At 45.4% G+C, this 21,709-nt stretch overlaps 1 long non-coding RNA gene across 1 annotated transcript; it reads left to right on the top strand.

Moving 5' to 3' along the window:
• Positions 1–10,195: 10,195 nt before the first annotated feature.
• LOC148122158 (uncharacterized) lies at positions 10,196–15,117 on the top strand. Its single transcript, XR_015737946.1, has 4 exons — positions 10,196–10,342; positions 10,493–10,716; positions 11,711–11,944; positions 12,898–15,117. It is a non-coding gene; the product is annotated as an uncharacterized LOC148122158 (long non-coding RNA).
• The last annotated feature ends 6,592 nt before the right edge of the window (positions 15,118–21,709 follow it).

Raw genomic sequence — 21,709 nt, forward strand, 5'->3', positions numbered from 1 at the left:
CCTCTTTTCCAAATCAACATATTTTTAAACTCAAATTTTGAAGTCAAGAAACCATTAAAACACATATGTTGGTTTAGCTTTTCAGTCCATACAATGGAATGTCTCTCTGTACTTAGCTCCTTCATAGTCAAAAAATTTAAAGGAAACACAAGAATGCACATAATCCAGACTCTCTGTGTGTTTTCCATCTTTATATGGCTTATTTTTCTTACTTTATTACTTTTTCTAGAAGTTTACTCTGTCTCTTTAAAGACTTTGTTTTATTTTTTAGAAACCATTTACTTCCTTTTATAGCTCTCTATATTCTTTTTCTTCTCTCTCCCAAGCCTATATACATTTTTTTTAGTAATTTTATTAAATTATAAAAAGTTTCCATTTACGCCCCTCCTCCCAACGCCCTCCCACTCCCCCCCTCCCTCTCCTCCTCCCTCTTTGTCCCCAAGGGAAGTCAGGGTCTCCTGCCCTGTGAGAAGTCCAAGTTCCTACCCCCTCACTCCAGGTCCAGGAAGGTGAGCATCCAAACAGACTGGATCCCAAAAATCCAGTATATGCAGAGGAAACCAGTCCCAGTGTCATTGTCAATGGCTTCTCGGAAAGACTGCAGGCCAGCCACATTCAGAAAATCCGGCCACATTCAGAGAATCTGGTTGGATCACATGCTCGTTCAGTCACGGTCCATCTGGCCTTGGTAAACTCTCATTAGATCCGACCCCTTGTATCAGTGGGTGATAGTATCCCTCTCAGTCCTTCGTCATTTTCTTCCTCCTTCTGCTCCTCATTTGGATCTTGGGGGGCTCAGTTCGGTGCTCCAACGCGGGCCTCCATCTGTATCGTCATCCAACGCCAGATGAGGGATCTATGGTGATAAGCAAAATATTCATCAGTATGGTCACGGGCCAAGGCCGGTTCAGGCACCCCCTCCTCTGTCCAGAGAACAATCTGGGGATCTCTCCTTGGACCTGGGATCCCATATATAATCAAGTTTCCTGTAAACTCTAATATGACTCCCTTAGTTGAAATATATTCTTCCCTGATCCCACATTCATCCTTCCTCCCTTCCCCCCATCCCGGTCAACCGAGCTTTCTCCATTCCTCCCCTACTCCCTTCTCTCTAACCCTCTCCCCTTCCAACAACCCTCCCACCCCCCCCCCCCCATGCACCCAAGGTTACCTGGGACTCTTGACAATTTCCTACCTCCTGGCGGATAGCTAAATAATCTTCATCAGGTTCATCTTCTTATTTAGTTCTAATTACATTTTTTTTTAAAAAAAACACACTGTATCTCGTTTTGAGGTCTTTTTTTTTTCATTTTTATCTGAATCTGTTTTTATTGCATTTCTGTAGTCCTTTTCTGACCAGGACTGCTTCTTAAAATGCAAAGCTGCATTACTAGGACTAAGGCTGCTTGACCTTCTGGCTCCACTCAATCCAACATGGCAGAGGCATGTTCACCACCTCTGCCAGCCGTGCACACCACCCAGTTCCAGGTATGCAGCGGGTCTATGTCACATCATTAAGCAGTTTATAACACTGTGTTTACAAACCCCATTTAAATGCTTTATAGCCAGACCTCCTGAAAGAGTCAGAATTCGAGCTGACATCACGAACCTGGAAGTCGCCATTTCAAAACCACACATTTATGATTTGGAGGTCCTTCTGTATATGTATTGCTTTTATTGGTTAATGAATAAAGAAGCTGTTTTGGGCCTTTGATCGGGTAGAAGAGAGCTAGGTGGGAAAGACTGAACTGAATGTTGGGAGGAAGAAGGCAGAGTCAGGAGATACCATGTAGCAACAGCCGGGAACAGACTTGCTGAAAACTTGCCAGTAAACTACAGCCATGTGGTGATACACAGATGAATAGAAATGGGTTAAATTAAGATGTAAGAGCTAGTCAATAAGCTATTAGAGCTAATAGGAAAAGCAGTGATTTAATTAATACAGTTTCTGGGTGGTTATTTCAGGAATCTTGGCAGCCAGGAAACAAACAAGAAGCCTCCCACAACAGAGGGATACCAGTAAAAGCTAGAATCATCAAATGGGCAGGAAGTCAGTACCAGCAATAGACAGACACAGGGCAAAGCAGGGAGTCCAGAGCCAGAGAGAGAGAGGCACACACTGCTCAGACCCATTCAAGGCCCTGGGGATTTACACTTCCCAGAGGGAAAACACACACTGTCTTGGGTTTACCCCTGAGCTTTATGCTGGATACATGGAATGAGATACCTGTTCAAAGGCTGTTGCTGGACAAGGATTTTGTGATCAGCACTTTGTTCTCTAGATAGCAATTATCACTCAGTAAATGAATTTAGATGGCATTTAATCAGGAAGAGATTTCATTATCCAGAACCTTATCGTGGCTGGTTTTCATTTTTCTGAGCTAGCAGATGTGGAATCTGGTGGACACTGGGGACAACTTGATTAGGAAGACATTGGGGAGCTAGTGAGAATTGGGCATTAGGGGACTGGGTGCTTGGCTCTCAACTGGTGATTTACCTGTGAAACAGCTGACCTGTGGGAGACAGGGTAGTGATGAGCTCGTGAGATCCCACACAAGAGAGCAATAGAATAGTGTGGCCAGCCAGCTATGAAGAGGCAAGTGTGTGTGTGTGTGTGTGTGTGTGTGTGTGTGTGTGTGTGTGTGTGTGACTCACACTGCTGTGTTCTCATGTTTAAATCCTGAATTAAGGCTTCTTCAAGGATGTGTAAATCACAGTGTTATTCTCTAAAGCGAAGGGTATCCCATGCAGGACAGAGACTGTGGGAGGGGTCAGCAGGTCAGAGGCCTCGGCAGGTGACCTGAGGCCAATCCTGGTCCCCTTGGTGGGTGGGAGACCATGGCGGGTGCCCCAAGCAGGGCAATGTCAAGCCATGAGGGGCTGCCAGTCCTACCACCCGAGGCCTTGGAGGGTCCAAGGCAGATGGAAGACCATGGCAGGTGAGAGACACACAGAAACACCATGCAGAGAGAGTTTGGGTATAGAGTTTATTTAGTGGGTTATAGAAGGGAAGGGGAAGAGGGAGAGGGAGAGATACAGAGAGAGAGAGAGACAGAGAGACAGAGGGAAAGAGAGATGGAACAGAAATGGAGAGAGAGAGAGAGAGAAGAATCAGTCACTTCAGAAGAGGGATTGGAAGAGAGGGCACAGGTTGAAGGAGGCAGAAGATCTGTTTGCCTTGTGAAGGGGGAAATGGGCAGGGCTTGTCTCTTAAAAAGATAGAGTACCCAAGTGGCAGGACAAGCCAGTAGTAGATCATAAGACACAGATCAGGCAGAATACTTTTTCTATTTTGATTGTATTTCTCTATGTGTCCATGTGTGCAATAAGAAATGTGCACTAATATATTACATATCTGTGCAGATGCACTAACCTGTGCATCTGTGGGTCCAGGAGCTTGTGGAGGACAGAGGCCAACACTGTGTGTCTTCTTATGTCATTTTTACCCCCACCCCTTTTATGGAGCCAGGGTCTCAGCCTCGCTCTGATCCTGGAACTCACTGATTCAGATGTACAGACTGGACCCACCTATCTCCATCTCCCAGCATTGGGGTTAGCCTCATGCTCTCCAGATGAACATGGTAACACATGTTTTTAATCTCACTACTCGGGGGGCAGGTGCAGGGAGGTCTCTAAGAGTTCGAGGACCCAGGGAAGATTAGATGCCACAACTAAGATCATCCCCAGGGATTATAAACAAGACATCTCCTTTACCTTGTGAACTTGCAGGGGCGTGGCTACATTGCAGACATCTCTTGGCCAGACTCTGGCTCCTCCTGGCTGAAGGTGACCCCTTTTGGCTTCCAGAGGATCTTGAACTGGCTGAAGGAAGAATACAACAACCCTCCAATTTATGTCACAGAGAATGGGGTGTCCAGACGGGGGGACCCAGAACTCAATGACACCGACAGGATCTACTACCTCTGCAGCTACATCAATGAGGCCCTCAAAGGTGAGAGCTCCCACCTCACTGCCTGGCCCCAGTGAGCTCCTTCATTGCTGGAGCATCAGTGCCTGCAGGAGGGTAGTCTGGCCCCTCGGGGACACTAATGACAAGGCCCTTTGCTCAGGGGAGTTTGAGCCTTTGCTTGAGGCTAGAATCAGAGGTCTTTTTCCTTCCTAGACTCACCTACCCACAGCAAGTAAACCCATTTTCCTGTACTGGCCTGAGATCGTTCCTGACCTTAGTCTTTCTTGCTGTTTGGCATTTCTGCATATGGCTTTCCTCTGTGAGGAGACAAGGGTTGTCTGGTGGCTCTAGAGCTGTTTGTTTGCAAGGTAGAAGCACTGGGGTGGTAGCTCAGGGGGGAAAGGGCTCGCTGTTTAACCGTGAGCCCTGGGTTCAATCCCAGACACCATGTGGAAAGCTGGTGTGGTGGTGGGTGCTTGTAATCCTGGCACTGGGGAGGGAGAAAATGGGGGACCCTTGGGTCTTTTTGGCTGGTAGCCTAGCCTACTTGTCTAGAAAAACAAGGTGGACAGAACCTGAGGCTCATCTCTGTCCTCCACATGCACCACACAGCACTCACATGGACACATAGCTACAAACTATGTGTGTGACATATATAAACCTCGGGCTCTCCTACAGTAAAGGGAACAGACAGGAGGTCTTACTACAGCTCAGATCAGATCTTTTGCTTCTAAACGCTCCTGCCTCTCCATGGGTATTTCAAGGTCCTGACACAGACCAATCCCCGAGCTACAGAAGAAAGCTGTGGGGTTAGCTCAGGCTATCCAAGCTCCATCATAACTGAGCCTTTGTAGAAAGATACCAATGGTCCCGCATGTCCACTGTAGAGAACATGCTAGCACACAGGAAGGGCCTCAGAGTTGGAACTCACACTCTACAAAGCACAGCAGTAGGGACAACTATGATCCTGGCTTCAGGAGACCTGGCACACAGGTGTCTTCATGTGAGTGTTCACACCTGGCATCTTTTTCAGCCACTGTGCAGGATAAGGTGGACCTTCGGGGATACACAGAATGGAACGTGATGGACAACTTCGAATGGGCCATAGGCTTTGCAGAGAGGTTTGGCTTGAACTTTGTGAACTGCTTGGATACTTCTCTGTCAAGGATCCCCAAGGCATCAGCCAAGTTCTATGCCTCTGTAGTGAGCTGCAATGGCTTTCCTGACCCTGCACAAGGACCTCACCCTTGTCTACAGCAACCAGAGGGTAGGTGGCCCTGGGAGGGACCTACACTGTGTGATCAAGGGTGTGAGGGAGCTGCTGTTTCCACCCACCTTCCTCTAGTTCCTGGCCTTCTCCTGCTCTTCTGTCCCCTCCATTCATTAGCATGTGCTCCAGGCGCCTTTGGGCTGCTGCAGGTCTCTCCAGAGCCTGTCTTACCCTAGAGACTGGGCCCTGCTGTGGGAATGAGCAGAGCTAGATTCCTCCAGTCCTACCTCAAAGTCGCTGCTGCACCTTCAATGAGAAGGACTGACACCTCCAGGTAGTTTCTAGGTCACTTTAAGGATTGTATAAACAGTATGGCCAGTACTTACTGGGAAACTGAAAATTACACGTGGCTATGATACCCAGTATGCATACAGATGCATAGCCCTGCAGTCTGAGCATCTGAGTGGTAGAGGCAGTGGAATTGAAGTTTAAGGTCATCCATGGCTCCCTAGCTAGCTTGAGGACTTTCTGGGCCACATGACACCAGTCTCAGGGGAAAAAAGATGTGTGCATATGGGGAGGGGCACAGTGAGAGGGCTCATGACTCAGTAGGTAAAAGCTCTCTGGAGTGAGTTCTATACTAGGAGTACAAAGTGGAAAGTGTCCTCTTGAAGGTTGTCCTCTGCTGCTTCATGAACCTCCTGGTGTGCACAAGTGCAAAAACAACAAAATAGTGAAAGGTGTCCATGCAGACTGCACAGCGATTAGCCTTCTTGCTGCGTTTGTTTGAAAGGAGAGTACTATGCAGCCTCTGGACTGTAGACTCAGCAGGACCTTTCCGGAACTGTTACAATCTGGTAGCTAACAGTGCCAGAGCCTGATCCCCACTGTCCTCTCCTAGATGCTGAACCCACTGCCAGCCCTGTGACGACAGAAGTGCCCTTCCTGGGGCTGATGCTGGGCATCACAGAAGCACAGACGGCGTTGTATGTGCTCTTCGCTCTGCTGCTTCTTGGAGTCTGTAGCTTGGTGTTTCTATTGTACAAATACTGCAAGCGCTCCAAGCCGGGAAACACAGCCAAGTGAGCGTGACCTGAGTCCAATGTCCTCCTTCTGAGGAGTCGCCAGCTCCTCTGTTGTGCAGAGAAGCCTGGGTTGTTTAGACAGGCCTGCTAGTACCGATTCCTGCCACAGTGGATCTCCTTTCCAATGCTTCCAGCACTGTGGGAGATGGTTTCCATCTTGAAACTTTTTAACTTCTCAGTTGAAATGACAACATCTTCAATATGGGAATTTTGAACTCTGAGAAGCCTCCAAAGACCCTGTGGGCATGCAGAGACTCTGAACTAAATAAGTAGACGTGAAAAGAAGGTCTAACTGTGATACTGCATGCCTGTCTATAATCCTCGCACTCAGGAGGCAGAGGCAAGAGGCAGGAGGCACTCCAGTTTGAGGCCAGTCACTGCCACACAGTGAAGCCCTGTTTGGGGGTGAGAAGGAACTGGGGTGGGGGGCAGTAGGGGGTCAGGGACATGGATGGCATGATGGAAAAATGCATGCCTATAAGACTCAAGGATCTGGGTTCAATTCCTAGCCCCTCACCGCCAGTGTTTGGCTAACTTTAAAAGACTGTTATGTGGTTAGAGAGATGGTTCAGCCGTTAAGAGCACCAGCTCTTCTTTTAGAGGACCTGCATTTGATTCCCAGTTTTCACATGGCAGCAGTGGGAAACTCCAGGTCTTGGGGATCCAACACCCTCCTCTGGCCTCCCTGGAAACCAGGCACTCATGTGATGTGTAGACTGACATACAGGGAAAATACCCATACACAAAAACAATAAGAATTAATAATAAGTGAGTGATTATGTTAGAAGGTTTGTTTCTTATGAGCATTCCTATCCTCAAGTTTTTAACCGTTTGGATACTAAGTTAGCAGAGGAACCTTTTGGGGTCCTCAGGACATCATAGCAATGAACGACCACCTGCGTTGGATTCTGCCGTGCTGAGGCATCTTGTCCTCTTGTGACTCAACATGTGAGAAGACTATTTGAGCAGTTTGGGGAGAAGTTCTGAACCCAACATCCCAACTTTTTTTTCTCTCATTGTTTTAATAATAGGGCTAAGTTCTCCTCATGAATATAAGAATATATTATAAAATACCCATCCATTAGGTTCATATATTTCTTTTCATTATTTAAAATTTTCATTTATTTTACATCCTGATCAGTTTCCCTTCCCCTTTCATCTCCTCTTGTCTTTTCTGACCCCCATCTCCATCCACCCCTCCCCCACCTCTGTTCAGAAGGGGGCAGGACTCCCATGGGTGCCAACAAAGCATGGCCTATCAACAAGATATTTCATAACAAAACCAAACTTAAACAATACCTATCCACAAACCTAGCCCTAGAGAAGGAACTAGAGTGAAAACTCCACCCCAGGAAAGTTAGCTGCATTCAGGAAAACACAGCCAACTTTCTAATATTAACCTTGAAGTTATGAGAACCGTACTGTACATCCAAAACTTAGATCCTACATGATGATTTGTAACCAGGATCCATTTGACTCAGGACTAAGGGAATAAAAGTACTGGAAATTTTTATCTTACTTCTTTCAGTCATCAGAGAGACTGAGCTTGACTAGGGTTTTATCAGGGACAGGGAGGAGAGCTGGTCAGAGGGCAGAGGGTGGGTTTGGCCAGGGTTGTTGTTCATCTAGGACATGCAGGAATGCTGCTGTGCTGACTTCATGACGTTGACTTAGGGAAATTGGAACTGTTAGTCTCGTGAGCGGACAGGGGTGGAGTTGGTCCTTAGGCTATGATTAATCACTGAGAACGGGGTGCTGTTCAGGCCAGAATGGGGGTGTCTCCAAGGTAGATGGTCATACTCTTGTTCCCTCAGTCTCACTATGTAGTTCAGGAAGCCTCGAACTCACAGAGGCACATGCTTCTGCTTTCCAAGGTGCTGCGATTAACAGTGCACACCAGCATGCCTGGCTACATTGTGATTTCCTAAAAGTGAGATTTTGTTTGCTTCTTTGCTTTTATTATTAGTTTTAAATTTCTGAGATAGGGTCCTATGTATCTCAGAGTATTCAGCAGATTATCTTGAACTTGTGAGCCTCCTGCCTCCAGCTCCCGGGTGCTCCAGCCTGATTACAGGCATGCGACACACACCTGGGTAATGCAGTGCTCTCATTGAACTTTGTGGATGCTGGGCAAGCACGGGACTAACCAAGCTACAAACCCGGTCCTAGTTTGACATCTCTATAAACTCTTCTAAACAGCATCCGTTCCCAAGATTTGTTGCTCACGTAAAAGGAAATAGGCCTGGTTCTTGATTTGTCATGTTTTAGCCTGGCTCCATTAAGAAAGCAGAGTTCAGAGAGGCAGCGTGTCTCATATCTGCAATCTGAACACCTAGCAGGCAGAAGCAGGAGGATCTTTTTGAGTTTGGGGCCAGCCTAGGCTACCTGGTGAGTTGTAGAGCAAGCAGATACATACTGAGATTCTGTGTCTAACAAAATAAAACAAATATATTTCTGGGACCCACAGGGTCTACACATGCCCACAGAGAGAGAAAAATATATCAAGTTGCTAAGACTCAGGTGTCCCCACCATCTCCTCTAGTAACTGTTATTTATTTACTCACTCCTTTATTTGCTTATTCATTTTGTTTTTGAGAAAGGGCCACATGTATCTCAGGCTAGCCTAAGTCACTGTATAGCTGAAGATGACCTTGAACTCCTGACCTTCCTGCCTCTATCCTCCAAGTTCTGGGTTATTGGCATAAACCACCATGCCCGGTTTCCATCATGCTAGGATGGAACCCAGGCCTTTGTGCATGCTAGGCAAACATCCCTGCTGGACCACATCCCCAGCCCAGGGTCTCTGCTGATCTAAGCTAATAGTTCCCTATGGGGAAAGAGCACCTCAGGAGAGAGGAGCCCAGGTAAGAGCCTCCTATTGAGGGACATTCTTTTTTATTTTTTGAAACCAGTTTCTCTGTGTAACCCTGGCTGTCCTGGAACTTAGTCTGTAGACCAGGCTGGCCTTGAACTCAGAACTCAGGGATCCATCGACCTCTGCCTCTGGAGTCCTGAGATTAAAGTCATGTGCCACCACTGCCCGGCATTGGAGGACACTGTTGTGTGGGTGTTAACAGTAGGGAGACTTTTGCTGGAAATATCAAGAGACAGAAAAGGATGGATACCAGTGAAGATAGGGGATCATGCAAAAGGATAGGAAGTCAGCGCCAGTATTAGACAGACACAGGGCAAAGCAGGGAGTCCAGAGCCAGAGAGAGGCACACACTGCTCAGGCCCATTGAAGGCCCTGGGGGTTTGCACTTCTCAGAAGGAAACCAGACACTGTCCTGCGTTTACCCCTGAGCTTTGCAGAGGGCCAAATACCAGTTCAAAGGTTGTTGCTGACAAGGATTTTTGTGATCAGCACTTTGTTCTCTAGATAGCAATTATCACTCAGTAAATGAATTTAGATGGCATTTAATCAGCAAGGGATTTGTTTATCCAGAACCTTATCGTGACTGGTTTTCATTTTTCTGAGCTAGCAGATGTGGAATCTGGTGGACACTGGGGATAACTTGATTAGAAAGGCATTGGGGAGCTAGTGAGAGTTGGGCATTAGGGGACTGGGTGCTTGGCTCTCAACTGGTGCCTTACCTGTGAAACAGCTGACCTGTGTGAGACAAGGGCAGTGATGAGCTCGTGAGATCCCAGCCTGAGCAATAGTGTGGTCAGTCAGGCATTTGAGGTAAGTGTGTGTGTGTGTGTGTGTGTGTGCGCGTCTGCGTGCACGTGCAAGCATGCATGTATGACTACCACTACTGTATTCTCATGTTTAAATTCTGAATTTAAAGTTCTTCAAGCATATGTAAGTTACAGACCAGGCAGAATCCCTTTTTTTCTATTTTGATAGATTTTCTATGTGTGTTCATGTGTGCACTAATAAATGTTCAATAATATAATACGTGTGTGTGCAGATGTAACCTGAACATCTGTGGGTGTGTGTCCAGGTGATTCTGGAGGCCAGACCAACACTGGGTGTCTTCTGTCACTTTTACACTTTTTACCCCTATCTCTTTTTTGGAACCAGGGTCTCAATTCCTCTGATTGTGGAACTCACCGATTCAGCTAGACTGACTGGACTCACCTATCTCCATCTCCCAGCATTGGGGTTAGCCACATGCTCTCCGGCTGAACATGGTAACTCATGTTTTTAATCTCACTACTCAGGATGCAGATGCAGGGAGATCTCTAAGAGTTCAAGGGCCCAGGGAAGGTTAGATGAAACAACTAAGATTATCCCCCTGGGAGTTATAAACAAGACATCTCCTTTACCTTGTGAACTTGCAGGGGCGTGGCTACCATTGCAGACAGCTCTTGGCTAGACTCTGGCTCCTCCTGGCTTAAGATGACCCCTTTTGGCTTCCAGAGGATCTTGAACTGGCTGAAGGAAGAATACAACAACCCTCCAATTTATGTCACAGAGAATGGGGTGTCCAGACGGGGGGACCCAGAACTCAATGACACTGACAGGATCTACTACCTCCGCAGCTACATCAATGAGGCCCTCAAAGGTGAGAGCTCCCACCTCACTGCCTGGCCCCAGTGAGCCCCTTCATTGGTGGAGCATCAGTGTCTGCAGGACGGTAGCCTGGCCCCTCGGGGACACTAATGACAAGGCCCTTTGCTCAGAGGATTTTGAGCCTTTGCTTGAGGCTAGAATCAGAGGTCTTTTTCCTTCCTAGACTCACCTACCCACAGCAAGTAAACCCATTTTCCTGTTCTGGCCTGAGATCGTTCCTGACCTTAGTCTTTCTTGCTGTTTGGCATCTCTGCACATTGCTTTCCTCTGTGAGCAGACAAGGGTTGTCTGGTGGCTCTAGGGCTGTTTGTTTGCAAGGTAGGAGGACTGGGGTGGTAGCTCAGGTGGGAAAGTGCTCGCTGTCCAACCGCGAGCCCTGGGTTCAATCCCAGACACCATGTGGAAAGCTGGGTGTGGTGGTGGGTGTTTGTAATCCTGGCACTGGGGAGGGAGAAAATGGGGGACCCTTGGGTCTTTTTGGCTGGTAGCCTCGCCTACTTGTCTAGAAAAACAAGGTGGAAAAAACCTGAGGCTCATCTCTGGCCTCTACATGCACCACAGCACTCACATGGACACACAGCTACAAACTATGTGTGTGACATATATATAAACCTCGGGCTCTCCTACAGTAAAGGGAACAGACAGGAGGTCTTACTACAGCTCAGATCAGATCTTTTGCTTCTAAACGCTCCTGCCTCTCCATGGGTATTTCAAGGTCCTGACACAGACCAATCCCCGAGCTACAGAAGAAAGCTGTGGGGTTAGCTCAGGCTATCCAAGCTCCATTCAGAACGGAGCCTTTGTAGAAAGATACCAATGGTCCCGCATGTCCACTGTAGAGGACCTGCTAGCACACAGGAAGGGCCTCAGAGTTGGGTCTCACACTCCACAAAGCAGAACAGTGGGGACAACTATGAGCCCGGCTTCAGGAGACCTGGCACACAGGTGTCTTGATGTGAAGAGTTCACACCTGGCATCTTTTTCAGCCACTGTGCAGGATAAGGTGGACCTTCGAGGATACACATTATGGAGCATAATGGACAACTTCAAATGGGCCATAGGCTTTGCATAGAGGTTTGGTGTGCACTTTGTGAACCACTTGGACCCTTCTCTGCCAAGGATCCCCAAGGCATCGGCCAAGTTCTATGCCTCTGTAGTGAGCTGCAATGGCTTTCCTGACCCTGCACAAGGACCTCACCCTTGTCTCCAGCAACCAGAGGGTAGGTGGCCCTGGGAGGTACTAACACTTTGGGGTCAAGGGTGAGAGGGAGCTGCTCTTTCCACCCACCTTCCTCTAGTTCCTGGCCTTCTCCTGCCCTTCTGTCCCCTCCATTCATTAGCATGTGCTCCAGGCGCCTTTGGGCTGCTGCAGGTCTCTCCAGAGCCTGTCTTACCCTAGAGACTGGGTCCTGCTGTGGGAATGAACAGAGCTAGATTCCTCCAGTCCTACCTCAAAGTCACTGCTGCACCTTCCTTGAGAAGGACAGACACTTCCAGGTAGTTTCTTGGTCAAGTTAAAGGATTTTATAAACACTACAGGTAGTTCTTATGGGGTGACTAAAATATGTAAATGACTATGATAGTAAAAGACCTTTATCCAGTTCACACTGTTGTTTAGTTGCCCAAAGTGATGCTTGAGACAGGATTGGGGATATTTCTCAGATGATGGAGAGCTCACCTAGCATGTTCATGGTGATGGGGGTCAATACACATTGTAACACAAACGGGATGCAGTAGCATATCTGTGTACTCTGAGCATGTAAGAGGTAGAGGCAGTAGAATTTGAATTTCAACATCATCTATGGCTAACTTCCTAGCCTGAGGCCTGTCGGGGCTACATGAGACTGGTCTCAGGGGAAAAAGCATATGTAGGGGGAAGGTACAGTAAGGTGGCTCATGGATCAGTAGGTAAAAGCACTATAGCCTGTGTTCTATATTGGAAACCCAAATTGGAAAGAGAGACTTCCTGAAAGTTGTCCTTTGCCCCTACATGAACATCATGGTATATGCACACACAAAACCAACACAATAATGAAGGGAACCCACGCTGATAACACAGCGGTGAGCGTTTGTTGTGTATGTTTATGAGGGGGATACTATGCCACCTCTGGACTCCAGGATCAGCAGGAACTTTCCAGAATGCCAGAACCTAAGCTCCATTGTCCTCTCCTAGATGCTGAACCCACTGCCAGCCCTGTGAAGACAGAAGTGCCCTTCCTGGGGCTGATGCTGGGCATCACAGAAGCACAGACGGCGGTGAATGTGCTCTTCGCTCTGCTGCTTCTTGGAGTCTGTAGCTTGGTGTTTCTATTGTACAAATACTGCAAGCGCTCCAAGCACCGGGAAACACAGCAAAGTGAGCGTGACTTGAGTTCAATGTCCTCCTTCTGAGGAGTCGCCAGCTCCTCTGTTGTGCAGAGAAGCCCTGTGCCCTGTGCCCTGTGCCTGCTAGCACAGACTCCTGACCACAAAGGTCTCTTCATCAAGGCTTCCTGAACTGTGGGAGATGGTTTTTATCTTGAAGCTTTCTAAGTTCTCAGTTGAAATGAAAAAGCATCTTCTTCAGTACTGGGAATTTTCCTGTGGACCCCGAGAAGCTTGCAAGGTCCCCTGTGGAAATGCAGAGACTGAACTGTCTAGTGGTTCTGTGTGTTCATTTCAGTGTCTGATGGCAGACTCCAAACTAGATAAGTAAATGTGAAAAGCAGGTCTAGCCGCGATACTACATGTCTGCCCGTAATCCTAGCACTCAGGGGACAGAGGCAGGAGGTGCTCCAATTTGAGGCCAGCCACAACCACACAGTAGAAATCCTGCTTGGGGGTGAGAGGGAGCAGGGATGTGGGCGGTAGAGGCCAGGGACATAGATAGTACGATGGAAAAATACTTGCCTATCAGATTCAAAGATCTGGCCTAGCCCCTCACCACCAGTGTTTGACTAACTTTAAAAGATTGTTACATGGTTAGAGAGATGGTTCAGCAATTAAGAGCACCAGCTGTTATTTTAGAGGACCTGAGTTTGATTCCAAATATCCACATGGCAGTTCATAACTGTTGGAAACTCCAGGGGATCCAATGCCCTCTTTTGGCCTCCCTGGAAACCAGGCAGTCATTAAAGTATAGACAGACATGCTGGAAAATTACCCATACACAAAAACAATACAAATTTAACAATAGGTAAGAGTGAGTATGTCTGTAGCTTGGTTTCTTACACACATTCCTATTCTGAAGTTTTTAAATCCATTAGATACTAAAAGATGGAGGAGGAGCCTTGTGGGGTCCTCAGGACAGCAGAGCAATGAACAACCACCTGCGCTGGATTCTGCCGCGCTGAGGCATCACTGTCCTCTTTGACTCACCATGGAGGAAAGGCTATTTGAGTAGTTTGGTGAAAAGGTCTAACCCATTATCCCAACTTTTCTTCAGTCATTTAAATTATGTTTTAACAATAGGGCTAAGTTCTCCTTTGAATATAAGAATATATCATAAAACACCCATTCGTGAGATTCATGTATTTCTTTTCATTATTTAAATTTTTTAATTTATTTTACATCATGATCACAGTTTCCCTCCCCTTCCATCTCCTCTTGTCCTTTCTGATGCATCCACCCCTCCCTCACCTCTGTTCAGAATGGGGCAGGACTCCCATGGGTGCCAACAAAGCATGGCCTATCAACAAGATACTCCACGACAAAACCAAACTCAAACAATACCTATCCACAGACCCAGCACTAGAGAAGGTACTAGAAGGAAAACTCCAACCCAGGAAAGTTAACCTCATCTGTGAAAACACAGCCAACTTTCTAAGTTTAACCTTGAAGTTATGAGAACCATAATGTATATACAAAGCTTATTCCTATTTTTTTAATTTTATTTATTTTTATTGAGCTCTACATTTTTCTCTACTCTCCTCCCTCCCTCTCCCCTCTCCTTCAACCCTCTCCCAAGGTCCCCATGCTCCCAATTTACTCAGGAGATCTTGTCTTTTTCTACTTCCCTTGTAGATTAGATCCATGTATGTCTCTCTTAGGGTCCTCATTGTTGTCTAGGTTCTCTGGGATTGTGATTTGTAGGCTGGTTTTCTTTGCTTTATGTTAAAAAAAACACTTATGAGTGAGTACATGTGATAATTGTCTTTCTGGGTCTGGATTACCCCACTCAAAATGATGTTTTCTAGCTCCATCCATTTTCCTGCAAAATTCAAGATGTTGTTATTTTTTCTGCTGTGTAGTATTCCATTGTGTAAATGTACCACATTTTCCTTATCCATTCTTTGGTTGAGGGGCATTTAGGTTGTTTCCCGGTTCTGGCTGTACAAAACTTATTCCTAAAAGATGATTTATAACCAGGATGCATTAGACTCAGTACTAAGAGAATAAATAGTACTAGAAATCACTCCTATCTTACTTCTTATGTCATCAAACTTCATGTGCACTTAGATTTTGAGTAAGGTCACACTTTTAAAGTTAATTCTTGATCTTTTGTATTGGCAAACAGAAAAACGATGAGGCACAAATCAACCATCAGAAAACAAAGAGAGGGGCTGGAGAGATGGCTCAGAGGTTAAGAGCACTGACTACTCTTCCAGAGGTCCTGAGTTCAATTCCAGCAACCATATAATGGCTCACAACCATCTGTAATGAGGTCTGGTGCCCTCTTCTGGCCTGCAGGTATACATGCAGACAGAACACTGTATACATGATAAATAAATAAATCTAAGAAAGAAAGAAAGAAAACAAAGAGAACCCACCTCCTTTCCAGGACAGGCAAGTCCTCAGATCAACGACTAGGAGACCACTGGCTTTTCACTGCTCTTGGTAATTAAGCATGCTAAAGGAGGGTTCCTGAGCCTGCTGCACACTGTCATCATGTATAATACAAGTCAGAACTCCCGCCACCTCAGTCTATTTCCTGCCATTCTTCTGCTTTGGAACCTCCCCTGCAAGATCTTAATAACCCACACATCTGTCTTTATGAACTCACCTGTGCAGCGAACTGCGTTGCTTCTTCTAACGAAGCATCAGAAGGGAATTGACTTGTAAAGGTAGAGCCGTAAGGCAGCCGGAACTGAATTCTTGCAATGGTGCTATGAAAAAAGAAAACAGTCAAGCTGCAGTCAGCACCTTCACCTACAGATTCTCAAGCAGTGTCGTTCACCACCAGACAAAGGCCGCTGAGATAGACCAGGACACTTGCTCCCCAGCTTGATGATATGACCTTGCTCCCATGGTGGAAGGAGAGAACCCTAAGCTGTCATCTGACCTCCATGCATGCACCATGGCTTGCTGTTTCCACTCCCATAAATAGTTCTTTCTTTCCTTCCTTCCTTCCTTCCTTCCTTCCTTCCTTCCTTCCTTCCTTCCTTTGCTTCTTTTTGTTCTTTCTTTATCCTTAATTCAGTTAAGAGTAGAAATGATATTTTGAGGCAGGCAAGATGGCCCAGCAGGTAAAGTACTTGCCATGCAAGCCTGTCAACCTGCCATCCTATCACAGGGGAATCCCAGGTTAGAGGCAAGCCTGGGCTATGTCCCCAGTGAAACCTTGTCTCAAAAAAAAACAAGGTCCTGGTGAGATGACTTAAGTTCAACCCCTAAGACCCTTCCTCCACGAAAGAAGGAGAGAACTAATTCCTGAAAGCTGTTGTTTACATTCATATGGACTCCATGGAACACACACAACACCCATCCCAGGGCCAAAATAAATGTTAAACTTCTTTTAAACCCACAAAATAAAATATTATATAGAACCATGTAGAAACCGTACACAGAAACCGTAGAATATTTCATGACTTCCTAAAATGCCCCTGAGACCATTAGCAATCACTCCCTTTCCTCTCCCAGGCCTTACCAACCATTAACTGGTTTGCCCAGGTGGAACCTTTCATCTAAAGGAATCAAGTGTGGTCTTTCATACAGCATTGTGTCTTCAAAAGTCATCCAATGCTCTCTCAGTTCTTGATACTTTTATTGCTGAATCTCTTCTTAAATTGATGAAATTTATGATCACATTTTGTCTTTTTTAAATATCATGAATGTTTGTGTACAGGTTTTTTTGTGGACATGTTTTCAATGTTTGTATTGACTGGTTTTATGTCAACTTATTACCAGCTAGAGTGAACAAAGAGGAAGAAGTCTTGCCTGAGAAAATATCTCCATAAGATCTATAAGTAAGGTATTTTCTTTTGTAAAAAATACTATTTTTTTTATTTTAAAAACAATCTTTTCTCATTTTTCACATCGATCCCAGTTTCCCCTCCTTTTCCCCCCTTTACTCCCCCCACCCTGTCCCCCATCCACTCCTCAGAGAGAGCAAATCTTTCCATGGGGAGTCAACCAAATCTGACATGTCACTTTGAGGCAGGACCAAGGCTCTCCCCCCATATTTAGACTGAGCAAGATACCCCCCCCCAGAAGAATGGACTCCAAAAAGCTAGTTCAACTACTAGAGATAAATCCTTGTCCAACAACTACCAGTGTCCCCACAGAGGTCAGTTAGCCTCTTCTACAGAGTGCTAGGATTAAAGGCTTGTGCCATCATGCCCAAACTGTTGCTGTCTTTTAAAACTGAATTTTCCTAGGTGGTGTGAAATGCAATCTTTCTGATTGTTTCTTTTTGTGAGAAAGTTTTGCTGTGTAGCCCAGACTGGTCTGGAACTTCATATATAACCCAAGCAGCCCTCAGACTTGCTGTGTTCTTGATTGCAGTTCCCAAGGGGTTAGAATTATAGGTACACAGCTAACACCCGGCTTGCTTATGGGCCATTTCTGTGCCTTCTTTAGAGAAAAAACTATCCCAATCTTTTCCCATGTAGGAGTTATCTTTTCATTGTTGAGCTATAGAAATGTTTTTGTAGTGCAGGTATAAAATCCTTAGTAAGTATATACTTGGATGTATTTTCTCCAGTTCCTTATACATTTCAAGATTAATAATTCTGTAAAAGTCAGGAATGGAGGGATGGCTCAGCAGTTAAGAGAACTCACTGCTCTTGCAGAGGACCTGAGTTTGGTTCCAGCCGCCAGGGTTGGGAGCTGCCTTGACTGTAACTTCAAGGCACCCAGCCAACATCATCTCTCACCCTTGGAAGTTGCTTTTGAGATTAAAAGAAGAGAGAGGTTTAATTTGTGTGTGTCTGTGGAGAGCATATGCAAACATGCCTGCACGCACACCTTCACAGAGGCCAGAAGAAGGCACAGGGTGTCTTCTGTCACTCTCCACTTAGTCCTTTGGACCTGGGGCCTGTACAGTCTCAGCTAGCCTGGAAGTCAGCCAGTGTAGGCCATCTCCTGTCTGCTCCGTGATTGGAGCTGGGTTAGACATTTGGTGGACTCCGGGCTCGTTACATGAGTGCTGGGTTTTAAATTCAGGTCCTTATGCTCACACAGTAAGCATTCTTTTATGTTTTATTTTATTTATTTTTTATTTTGTTCGTTTATTTTTGAAGACAGGGTTTCTCTGCAAAACAGTCCTGGCTGTCCTTGAACTCACTCTGTAAACCAGACTGGCCACAACCTCACAGAGATCCACCTGCTTCTGTCTCTTCAGAGCTAGGATGCTTATGGCTTGTTCCACCACCTCCTAGCACAGTGAGCATTCTTAATTGATGAGCCATCTTTCCAGTTCCAAACATGACCATATAAATATTATGACTTCTGAGGATGGAAAAGAGTATTTGTCTATGCATTTAGGTTTTAATGCTTTTAATAATCTTTTTCTACTTTTAACTCTATAAGAGTTATACTTTATTAATTTATCAAATATTTAATTGCATTTTCTTTCCTTTTTGTTGTTTTTCTTTTTTATTCATTTATAAATTTATTTTGTTTTTCGAGACAGGGTTTCGCTGTACCTTTGGAGCCTATATTGGAACTGCCTATGTTTACTAAGCTGGCCTCGAACACACAGATGTCCACCTGCCTCTGCCTCCAGAGTGCTGGGATTAAAGGCATGCCCCACCACCACCTGGCCAAAAATTTATTGCAATTTCTAATAAATTTTAATTATCACCATTTTTTGAGCATTGTTTTGTTTTTATTTATGTATATGTGTCAGTGCGTGTCTATGTGAATGTATGCCAGTAATATAGGGGCCCTTGGAAGCAGGAAGACGGTGTTAGATCCTCTGGAGCAAGAGTTGCTACAGGTGGTTTTAAGCTACTTGATGTGGGTGTTAGGAACTCTGCCAGATCAGCAAATGCTCTCACCTAACCTCTGAGCCATTTCCCTAGCCTTTCTTGGAAATCAAAAGTTTTAAAAAGTGTGTTTTTGAGACATTCTCACCATGTAGTCCTGGCCAGCCTGGAAATCACTATGTAGAGCAGGCTAGCCTCAGACTCAGAAGAGAGATCTGTCTGCCTTTCAAGTGCACCACCACACGAGGACATAATATTTGATTATGAAAGTTAGCAATTGTCCAATATCAAAAAACACCTAAATCCTAATCAGGAGCTGGGCTTGGTGGTCCATGCCTTTTAACCCAGCAGTTTGTAGGCAGAGGCAGGTAGATCTCTGTGAATTGAAGGCCGGGCTGGTCTACATAAACAATTTTAGGTTAGCAAGAGCAACACAGGGAGATTATATTCAAAATAAACAATAAAAATAAATGAGAGAAACACTATCCAGCACCAGGCACATCTCACATAGCGTGATGTCTATAAGGTCAAGGAATAAACACCATACATAAAATTTTTTAGGTTCATATGAAGACTTTACACATTTAAGATTTGAGGGTTTTTTTGTTTTGTTTTGTTTCTTTATTTATTTAGGCAACTATCAAGGATCTGAGTTGTTATACAAAAACAGATGGACTGGCTCCATAGCCGCGAAGAAAGTCTGGCACAAAATTGGTGTTCAGTGTTTGCTGGAAGTCTGGAGATGGTGGCACACACCTTTAATCCCAGTCCTCAGGAGGCAGAAACGTGTGGACCTCTGTGAGTTCAAGGCCATCCTGGTCTACAGAGCAAGTTCCAGGACAGTCTCCAAGTGACACAGAGAAACCCTGTCTCAAAAGAAAAAGAAAAAAAGAAAAACAGAAGCAAAAACAAAAACAACCAGTGTTTGTTGAATGACCACAGGAATAAATAATATTCAGATATGCATATGAGAGCCTAATTTAGGAAGGGCAATGCTCCTCCATTGTTGGTGGGAATGCAAACTTGTAAGCTGCTTTGGAAATCAGTCTGGTTATTTCTCAGAAATTTAGGAAATAATCTACCTCAAGACCCAGTAATACTGCTGTTGGGTATGTACCCAAAAGATGCTCAATTATACTAAAAGGACATGTACTCAACAATGTTTATAGCAGCATTATTTTATTTTATTTTATTTGGTTTTTCAAGACAGGGTTTCTCTGTAGCTTTGGAGCCTGTCCTGGAGCTAGCTCTTGCCCAGGCTGGCCTCGAACTCATAGAGATCCTCCTGCCTCTGCCTCCTGAGTGCTGGATTAAAGGCATGCGCCCCCACCGCCTGTAGAAGCACTATTTGTAATATCCAGAACCTGGAAGCATCCTAGATGCCCCTCAACTGAAGAATGGATAAAGAAAATGTGGTGCATTTGCACAATGGAGTACTACACAGTGGTTAAAACAACAACAACAACAAAAATAACAAAAACAATGACATCATGAAATTCGCAGGCAAATGGATGGATCTAGCAAAAACCATATTGAGTGAAGTAACCTAGACCCAGAAAGGCAAATACAAGACGTATTCACTCATAAGACATAAAGCAGGGAAAAACTAGCTTACAGGGCACAACCCCAGAGAAACTAGATAACAGAGAGGACCCTAAGAGAGACATACATGGATCTACATAGAAAGGTGAAAAAGACAAGATCGCCTGAGAAAATTGGGAGCATGGGGGCGGGGGTTCAGGAGAGAGTAGAAGCGGGGAGGGGAGGAACAAAGGGGAGTGGATCAAAACATGTAGCTCAATAAAAACAATTCTTAAAAAAGCAGCTGCCGGACTTGTTATGGCCCAGTGGTTCAGCACACTGACAGTTCTTCCAGAGGACGCAGGGTCCCAGCATCCACATGGCAACTAACAAATCTCTGCAACTGCTGTGTCAGGGGATCCAACACCCTCTCCTGGCCCCTATGAGCACTGTATGCATATGGTGTACATACATATACATGTGTGAAACACTTATACCCATAAAAAATAAAAATAATTTAAAAAAGAAAACAACTGCTTTAAAATTTCCCTAAACTTTGACTTGTGCCTAAATCTTTTGAAAGTCTCTCTCTCTCTCTCTCTCTCAAAACTGATGTCTTATGCAGATCACAGTGTAACAAATTCTTTGTTTCCCTGGGATGTTTTTTAGACAGGGTTTCACTGTGAGGCCCTGACTGGCCTGTGACTTTCATCTTAGACCAGGCTGGCCTTGCACTCACAGAGCTCCATCTCCATGTCTCCTGAGGCCCAGGATAAAAGGCTCACATCACCATGCCCAGCTTGAGAATCTTTAAAAGCTGTGCCTTCTTAGAAAATTCTTAATAACTAGGAGGGGGTAGGGTAGCACATGCCTTTAACCTCCACACTTGGCAGATCTCTGTGAGTTTGAGGCCAGCCTGGTCTACACATCATGTTCCAGGGCAGCCAGGGTTAGAATGTGAGACTCTGTCTCAAAGAATAAAGTAACATGAAGAAAATAACTCTAAAATGGTTTTGAGTGGCCAGAGAGATGACTCAGTGGTTAAGAGCACTTGATGTTCTTCCAAAGGACCCGAGTTCAGCTCCTAACACTCATGTAAGGAAGCTCACAACCATCTGTAGCTCCAGGCCCAAGGGATTTGACACCTCTGGTCTCTGAGAATATCTCCACTCTCATGCACATGTCCACATCAGATACACATATCTACATATAATGAAACACATAAACACATCAGAAACAAACAAATAAACAAAGAACAACAAACCTCCCCCCCAAAAACAACCCTATCCTGGCCTAGTATAATGGATTCAGGGTAAAAGCATGGACCAGGTGGCCTGA

Source organism: Myodes glareolus, chromosome 5 (assembly GCF_982192425.1).
Source record: "Myodes glareolus chromosome 5, mMyoGla1.1, whole genome shotgun sequence".
Classification (NCBI taxonomy): domain Eukaryota; kingdom Metazoa; phylum Chordata; class Mammalia; order Rodentia; family Cricetidae; genus Myodes; species Myodes glareolus.